The sequence below is a fragment of the Bidens hawaiensis genome, unplaced genomic scaffold, assembly GCF_021521415.1.
Source record: "Bidens hawaiensis isolate Kalapana, Puna unplaced genomic scaffold, B.hawaiensis_p1.1 tig00066037_1, whole genome shotgun sequence".
In the NCBI taxonomy this organism is placed as follows: Eukaryota; Viridiplantae; Streptophyta; class Magnoliopsida; order Asterales; family Asteraceae; genus Bidens; species Bidens hawaiensis.
In genome coordinates this window covers 16,570-25,939 of record NW_027501755.1, presented here as the reverse complement: position 1 = coordinate 25,939, position 9,370 = coordinate 16,570, and the positions used below count along the sequence as shown (strand labels likewise).

Here is a 9,370-nt window from a genome sequence, read left to right as displayed (position 1 = left end):
CGTTACTACGATCCAACGCCGGAAGAATAGAAGCCGCCAATGTTTGTAAGTTACTGAGCAATGGAACGTCGGATGATGGAAGTCGATGTTGTTGTTTCTGTCAGATGCTTGGTTTTTTCATTAGGGTAATGTGAATTGAAAAGGGTAAAAAGGTAATTGCACATAAGAAGGGGAAATGTGTAAATAAATGTTTAGCTTTGGGGATATATGTAATAATGAAAGTTAGGAAGGGGATATATATATAAATCCCATAAAAGAAATAGCAAAGGAGCAGTTTTCTAGCGGTAACCCAATAACCATTTCTATAAAAGAGGTCACCAATTCAAGTCTTGTTCATGAGCCAGAAGTTTTAACGCACGCGATAGGTTTCTACTAGAATTGGTGACGGGCCTGATCCTTGGCTCTTATAAAAGAGTTGTTTGGAATCACAATTCACAAATTATTTCCAAAGATGGAAACCATCCATGGGGACGTGCTAGAGGCCATACTCTCTCACGTACCGCTCATCCACTTAATCCCGGCGTCACGCGTCTCAAAAACATGGACCGCCGGTGTATCATCCGCCCTCCATTCGTCCCCCAACACCAAACCGTGGCTAATACTACACACACAAAACCCCAACCACCCGAACCGAACCACCACACACGCATACGACCCGGACTCAAACTCATGGATCCAAATCCACTCTCCGGATCTCAATCACATCTCCACACGGACCACACTCCGATCCTCTCACTCGAACCTCCTCTACATGCTCTCACCATCAAAGCTCTTATTATCCTCCGATCCACTCCATCTGACGTGGCACCATGCAGTGCCGCCAAATGTCTCTCGGATTGATCCCGTCGTCGCCGTCGTCGGACCGCGTGTCGTTATTGCCGGCGGCGCGTTTGATTTTGAAGACGATCCACTCGCCGTTGAGGTTTACGACCTCCGTCACGTAATTGGACCAAATCGGATCCAATGCCGGAGTTTTTCAACGGATCCGCTTCTTCCACATGGCTTTCCGTTGCTTCCGACGATAATAATAATAATAATAATCTCTACGTTATGGAGAAGAGTTCAGGTGTGACATATTGTTTCAATCCGAGTAATAACATTTGGTCCGGACCGTACGATTTACGTCCGGATGGAAGCGTTTATTATTCGGTTATCGGATTTTGTAATGGGAGGTTGATAGTGATCGGAGTATTAGGTCAGCCTGAGGAAGTTGACGGTGTTAAAATATACGAAGTGAATTGTGATAATTTTGAATGTGATGAGATCGGAGAGATGCCGGAGGATATTATTGAGAGTTTGGATTCGGTTAATTCGTCGGTGGATGTGGCAATGGCGGGAAATATGGTGTATGTGTGTGTAGATGAGGAGGTGGTTATTGTGTGTGATTTTGTTGAGGGTGGTGGATGTAGGTGGCGGAGTGTGGTGAATAGGGCGGGTGGTGGTATGGGGAAAGTGGTTGTGACGTGCTCGAAGGTGGGGATGGACGAGTTGCAACGGGCGATGACGGTGGAGAAGAGGAGGTTTGTGGTTAAACAGTGAGTCGTGTGTTGAGTTGACTCGGTGAAAGATGGATGTGGCGTGTTTATTGTTTGACTTGTGATAAATTTATGTTCATTAGCGTATTATACTGTATTTAATTATATATCCGAGTATCGGCATGTGTAAAATAAGTGATTTGAAGGATGCATGGGTTCAGTACTATAATAATAAAATCATTAGGTACCTTAAAATTGTTTTGTTTTAAATTAAATTATATTAAACATAAAATAACATAGCTTGATTAAATGACAGAAGTTTAGCTTATGGATTCGAGCCATGCATATCCACATAAGTAGTTATGATATTACTACATGAGTTCATACTTCATAGCTTAACATGAGGCATCTCGTTCCCTTGATTTAGACAATATAAAATATTAGATCATTTTTCCTGGCTGGTATGTGAGTTGGTTCACACTTGTGTAGTGAATCGCAATTCGTTTGAATGTAATGAGATCAAAGCGATTCCAACAAATATCGTCAAGGATTTGAAGAGCTTCAATTCAGTTATTTCGTCTATCGGCGTGGCAATGGCGGGAAATATAGCGTATGTGTATGTTTCTTCACGAGGTGAAGAGGTTATTGTGTGAGTTGTTGACGGCGGTAGATGTGGATGTAGGTGGCGAAATACATGGCGATTTGTGGTGGTGTTATGGCTAAAGTGGTTATGATATACTCGAAGTTGGGGATGGAAGAGTTGCAATGGGCGATGCGGTTTGAGATTTAGAGTTTTGTTGTGAAAAAACCGTAGCTTGTTGGGTTGACTCGACGAAAAGTTGTCATAATACTATATGTTGTTTAACTAAAATGTGCATAGCGTCATGTCATGTCATGTAAACGGTGGACTTTATATAACTCATATTTTAACAAGCACGTTTTAGTTTAACTAAGAATGTAAATAAAAGAACTAGAACAAAAACATTGTTCTTATATATAACTCATATTTTAACAAGCACGTTTTAGTTTAACTAAGAATGTAAATAAAAGAACTAGAACAAAAACATTGTTCTTAAATAAAAGAACTAAAACAAAAACATGAATGCGTGTGCTCTTGTGATTGATGAAGGGTAGTGGACTCCACCTATTCTTTGTACACATTCATTTATAAGTATTTAACATGTGTGACACGGTGTTTGATAAATTTTTGAATGAGATGGTATGGGGCTCCACCCCCACAATGAATGTGTTGGACCAAATGAAATAGTGTTTTGCCAATTACAAATATATGTTAGGATGGAGGGTTTATTCCCCATCTAGGCAATAGAGTATGGTTTTCTTATATACAATTTTAACTTATTTGAAAACAGAGAAAATATGAAAATAGTATAATAAGTAATGTCATATCATACATATATACACACACATACAAGCTTGCGTTCAGGCACGAAATGATATTAGCTACTGGTTTTATTTTAGATTTTCCGAAGTTGGCCATGATTCGATTCGTTTTTTGTTTGTGCTATGATGATCGTTTGACACTGATTTAGGCATGTGGTTTTCACATTTATATGTTGCATTGTTAAGGTTGTGAAGGTGTGTACAATCAAATAAGCATAACATTACAATTGAACTAAGTAAGTGGTTTTCATCTCTTGAGAATTGGGTACTTGACCTTTTTGTGACACCCGGTAATTTCCCAACCCCTTAAACTAAGTAATCAACCTAATAATTAGGTGATTGTAAACATTATGCGCGCCATGTTAGTCAGCGCGTGCATTTGTTATGTGCGCCCTGCGCGAGCGCGCTATGTTAAGAATCAGCGCGGGCACATTATGTGCGCCCGGCGCGAGCATATGTTAGAATCAGCGCGGGCATTTATGTTTGCCCTGCGCGAGCGCGCCATGTTAGTCAGCGCGTGCATGTGTTATGTGCGCCCTGCGCGAGCGCACCATGTTAAGAACCAGCGTGAGCATATGTTATATGCGCCATGCGTGAACGTATTGGCCTTATGTTTTCATGTAACTTAAACGTTATGTTGTCTATGGGTTGACCATCCCGCATGATACTAAGGCGGGTGCATCCTACATCGTTTATGCGCGTGCGGAAGGGAACTAACCTACCCGCATGGCGGGAACTTTGAGAGCTAGTTTGTCTGAAGCTCCAGGATGGAATTGACTTCAACATGACTGATCACTATGTTGAAATACCAAAACCACCTGGAGAATCTACAAATGAAACCCAAATGTCCCTAACTGCGAGAAGGTTACGCACCTACCCGCAGCAAAGAAATGTTCTACACACAGGAAGCTATGCGCACCAAGTTATACGCGCAGAACACTTAGTCAAAATGATCAGATTTAAGGAAATTGTCCCCGCCCAAAAGAGGGCGGTAGCGTGTTTCAGAAAACTTCTACTTTTTACTGTACACTGTCTAAAGCACTGAAAAAGCAAACTGTAAAAGTCAACTGCCAGCCACCCACTCTCACCAACCACAGCCCTGCATGTCCTGTCCATATCAAATCAGAATCTTTAATCTACTTTTCTACTCTTTTTAATAAATAATAATAATTTCCATACTTTATCATCATTTCAAAAGATTACAATTCCCTAAAGCAAGGGATTATGTTCCCTTGAGTTTGCCTATAAATTGGTAGCCTAAATTATCACCCAAAACACACTTCAAAGAACTACAAACTTGCAATAATCTTTTCCCAAGCATCCATTGTTTCCAGCTCCGATCCTGTTACTAGGTAAGCCTAGATTATAACCTTGAGATCTACTTTCCAACCCTTATATCTTGATCTTAATATATATAATTGTTATTTAATCGTATTCTAGACCTTCGATTCCGAGGCCAACACCAAGAAAACCCGAATCTCGATTAATCCCTTAACAAGAACCACAGGTGAGTCTCACAGCCCCATTTTTACTGTTTTCACTATTTTAAACTGTTTTCGGGGCGAGGGACACGTACTTAAATAATGTTTTATCATGGTATATTTACAAGCTAAGCAAACGATTACGTGTTTAAGTTATGTTTCATGATGAGCAATGCGAACAGTTATCTATGGTTTTTCGATGATAGTGCACCAGATTCGAGTAAGTGATCACTTTACCATTGGAACTCTAAGGGTAGGGACTGCTGGTTTGATCCGCCCACTCGTAGGGGTCGCACCTCTTACACAGACGAGTGCCTAGCACGGGGCAGTACTATGGGTTTGAGCCCGTTCGTAGAGGTCGCTCCTCTTACGCAGACGAGCGCCTTGTTTTCCGGCACAACGTCCGCGCGTAACCCGCGGGACGGTATTACAGCATATATTCGCTCGTAGTGGCAGCGCCACTTACACAGACGAGCACAGTTTTCCAGAAGTGTCTGCGCGTAACCCGCGGGACGGTATTACGTTATTTTAGCTCGTAGTGGCAGCGCCACTTACACAGACGAGCACAGTTCCCAGAAATGTTCGCGCGTAACCCGCGGAACGATTTTATCAGAATATGTTGATATAACTATGTTTTACCAAGCATGTGTTTAATGATGCTACCAGAATTATGTTTCAGAATGATTTGTATCAAGATTATGATGCAATACGATTTATCAAGTTACTAAAACTTGTGAACTCACTCAGTTTATACTGATTCAAATGTTTTTACGTGTCTTTCAGGAGATAACTAGGTAGCGCATGGAGTCACACTTAGAGCACCACACGCTGAACATCTAAAACAAGCTTTTTGGAAGATTTTGGTTTTATCCCCTCGATGCGCACGGTTACCCGCCGCGCGAGGGGATATGGCGAGAAAATCTTCAGTTTTTGTACTTGGATGTTTTTTTATGTAATCCTTAAACAATGTAATGTATTTGTATTAAACTTCTCATGCGCAATAAAAATCTTTGAATGTTTTGCAATGGCCCGTGCTTAAGTATCAATCCCCACTCGCGCGCGCCCGGCTGTTTCCGCCGCTCAGGGCCGGGTGTGACAGATTGGTATCAGAGCACTGGTTATAGCGAACTAGGAAAAGAAGTTTTTAACCTAGACTATAACCTTTGGGGAATCGCATGAAATATTTTTCAAAGAATATTTTCAAAAGAAAAATCACACACGCACTTAGGAACACGGGTCAGTGTCTAGAGATAAGAACATTATGTGCTCTGAATACATGCGCTAAGTTTGTTACATTTTCTTTTTATGAAAAGAATGCCTCCAACCAGAGCCAAGGGAATTACCATGACACCCGAGGAGCTCGCAGAAATAATCGCGCAGGCAATTGCAACGCATGAGGCCAGCAAGGCCGAATCTAGTCAGGGTCGCCAAGAGAACGAGACCCCAGAACCCGAATCAGGAGCCTTGGACAAAGGATGCTCCTATAAAACATTCATGGCCTGTAGGCCTTGGCCGTTCAAAGGCACCGAAGGAGCCATTGGGCTCTACAATTGGATTGACAAGATGGAGACAGTTCTCTCCATCAGCGGATGTAGTGAAAACCAGAAGGTCCTTTACGCGACCTGCATGTTCCAAGAAGCAGCTTCGTCTTGGTGGAAGCTCCAAGTAAAGACTTTGGGGCGAGAAGTTGCTCTTCACAAGACCTGGGAAGAATTGAAAGAAATGATGATGAGAAAGTTCTGCTCTCGCGCAGAAATTCAGAGCTTGCAACAAGAATTCTGGAACCACACCATGGTAGGAACGGATATCGATGCCTACACCAATCGTTTCAACGAGCTTTGCCAGTTGGTGCCAGACATGGCAAACACAGAAGAAAAGAAAATCGAGAGGTACATCTTTGGGTTACCTCCTGTCGTTAGAGTCCCGCTCAACGCCGCCGCACCTCCGACCTTTGACGAGGCGGTTGCGCGAGCCATCACCCTTACAAGGGATACGGTTCGTGCGGGTATGTTGACCACCCGCTTGAACGAGCAGCGAACCTCTGACTCCAAGAGGAAATGGAACTCCCACCGAGGATCAGACTTCAAGCAGCCACCGCCCAAGAAGCAGGAAAGCACAAGGGTTTACGCGATTCAAGCCGCGGAACCATCAAGGAAAGGATACAGCGGGCCTTACCCATGGTGCAACAAATGCAAGTATCACCACGAAGGCGAATGCGCGAACGTCACGTGCGCCAAATGTGGCAGACCAGGACACAAGACGGTGAATTGCCGTGCTAAAGAAGCTGGAGCCAATGACAACTGCTACGCATGCGGGAAGCCTGGACACTTCAGTCGGGATTGCCCACAGAAAGGAAACCAAGCTCGCGGGAGAGCTTTTGTGATCGGCGCGGGTGAAGCAAAGGAAGAGCCGAATGTGGTAACCGGTACGTTTTTGCTTAACGGTCATTATGCATCTGTCTTATTTGATACTGGCGCTGACCTAAGTTTTATATCCCATGAGTTTAAAAACTCCCTGGGCTTAGCGACCAGTAGGCTAGACAAACCTTATACTATAGAACTAGCCAATGGTAGGCAGTTATGCGCGAATGAAAGGACGGAGCAATGTGTGTTAGTCATGGGAGGTCATGAGTTCAATATTAACTTGTTACCAATAGATTTGGGAAGTTTCGATATTGTGGTAGGTATGGATTGGTTGGTCGAGAATCTCGCGGAGATTGTTTGTCATGAGAAGCAGGTTCGAATTCCACTGTTGAACGGAGAAACTTTGATGATTCAAGGGGAAAGAAGGGGAGTTGCGACGAAACTGATTTCGTGCCTAAAGGCGCGTAAGTGCCTAAGGAAAGGGTGCTACGCCTTCCTGGCGCATGTAGTAAAGAAAGGAGATGAGCGAAGAATTGAAGACTTACCAGTAGTGCGCGAATTTCCAGAAGTTTTTCCTGAAGATTTGCCCGGGTTACCGCCGCCGCGACAAGTCGAGTTTCGTATTGATTTGGTCCCAGGAGCTGCGCCAGTAGCTCGAGCGCCTTATCGCTTAGCTCCATTTGAGATGCAAGAGCTATCCAATCAGTTACAGGAACTATTGGATAAGGGTTTCATACGCCCAAGCTTTTCACCTTGGGGAGCTCCAGTACTGTTTGTAAAGAAGAAAGATGGTTCGTTCAGAATGTGTATTGACTACAGGGAGCTGAACAAGCTGACAGTCAAAAATCGGTACCCCTTACCGAGGATTGACGACTTGTTTGACCAGTTACAGGGATCCAGTTATTATTCGAAGATAGATCTACGGTCAGGATACCACCAACTTAGGGTCCATGAGGAAGACGCGCCAAAGACAGCCTTCCGAACCAGATATGGCCATTATGAGTTCTTAGTGATGCCTTTCGGGCTAACTAATGCGCCGGCTATATTCATGGATCTGATGAACCGTGTGTGCAAACCATATTTGGACAAGTTTGTGATTGTGTTTATAGATGATATTTTGATTTACTCTCGAACCAAGGCCGAGCATGAGCAACACCTGAGAATGATTTTGGAATTGTTAAGGAAAGAAAAGTTGTATGCGAAGTTTTCCAAGTGCGAGTTCTGGCTTAGAGAAGTTCACTTTCTCGGTCACGTTGTAAACGAGAAAGGAATACACGTCGATCCTTCTAAGGTTAAAGCCATCGAAAACTGGGAAGCGCCAAAAACCCCAACTGAGGTGAGGCAATTCCTTGGACTAGCTGGCTACTATCGACGCTTCATTGAGAACTTCTCCAAGATAGCTCTACCTCTGACCGCGCTAACTCAGAAAGACAAGGCGTTTATTTGGGGCAAGAATCAGGAAGCGGCATTTCAAATGTTGAAACAGAAGTTATGTAGTGCGCCAATCTTATCCCTGCCCGAGGGGACAGATGACATCGTTGTTTACTGCGACGCTTCACATCAAGGACTCGGATGTGTCCTTATGCAGCGAGACAAAGTTATAGCGTATGCCTCGCGCCAACTTAAGACCAATGAGAAGAACTACACAACGCATGATTTAGAACTTGGAGCTGTTGTCTTCGCGCTAAAGATTTGGCGCCATTACCTCTACGGTACGAAATGTGTAATCTTTACGGATCATAAGAGCCTCCAACATATATTCGATCAGAAGGAATTAAACATGAGGCAACGAAGATGGGTTGAATTGTTGAATGATTATGATTGCGAGATCAAGTATCATCCGGGGAAAGCGAATGTGGTAGCAGACGCGCTAAGCAGAAAGGAGCGAATAAAAACGCTACGAGTCAAGGCTCTAAGGTTGACCATTCACGCAGATCTCTCTACCCGCATCCAAGACGCTCAGCAAGAAGCCTTGAAACCAGAGTTTGTTAAAAACGAATGCCTTGGGGGTATGGTTAAGAATTTGGAACTTAAAGGGAACAACACTCGATATTTTGCCAACCGCATATGGGTCCCTCTCAAGGGAGGATTGCGCGAGCAGGTATTAAACGAAGCTCACAAGACGCGATATTCCGTACATCCTGGCGCAGACAAGATGTACCAAGATGTTAAAACGCTGTATTGGTGGCCCAATCTTAAAGGCGCCATCGCGATGTATGTCGGTAAGTGCCTGACGTGTTCAAAAGTAAAGGCTGAATACCAGAAACCATCGGGGTTGCTTCAACAGCCAGAAATTCCCATGTGGAAGTGGGAACAAATCTCTATGGACTTCATCACCAAACTGCCAAGGACACCTGGGGGTTATGACACAATATGGGTTATTGTGGATCGGTTAACTAAGTCAGCGCACTTCCTGCCAATTAAAGAAACTGATAAAATGGAAAAGCTAGCCCGACTATATATTCGAGAAGTAGTTTCAAAACATGGAGTCCCAGTGTCCATCATTTCTGATAGAGATAGTCGGTTCACCTCAAGGTTTTGGAGATCGTTACAAGGAGCTCTAGGTACTCGCCTTGATATGAGTACAGCTTATCATCCTCAAACGGATGGGCAAAGCGAGCGAACAATCCAGACATTGGAAGATATGCTG

At 43.7% G+C, this 9,370-nt stretch overlaps 1 pseudogene; it reads left to right on the top strand.

Moving 5' to 3' along the window:
* The first annotated feature begins 428 nt into the window (after positions 1–428).
* LOC143604634 (F-box/kelch-repeat protein At1g23390 pseudogene) lies at positions 429–1,539 on the top strand (annotated as a pseudogene).
* Positions 1,540–9,370: the final 7,831 nt, after the last annotated feature.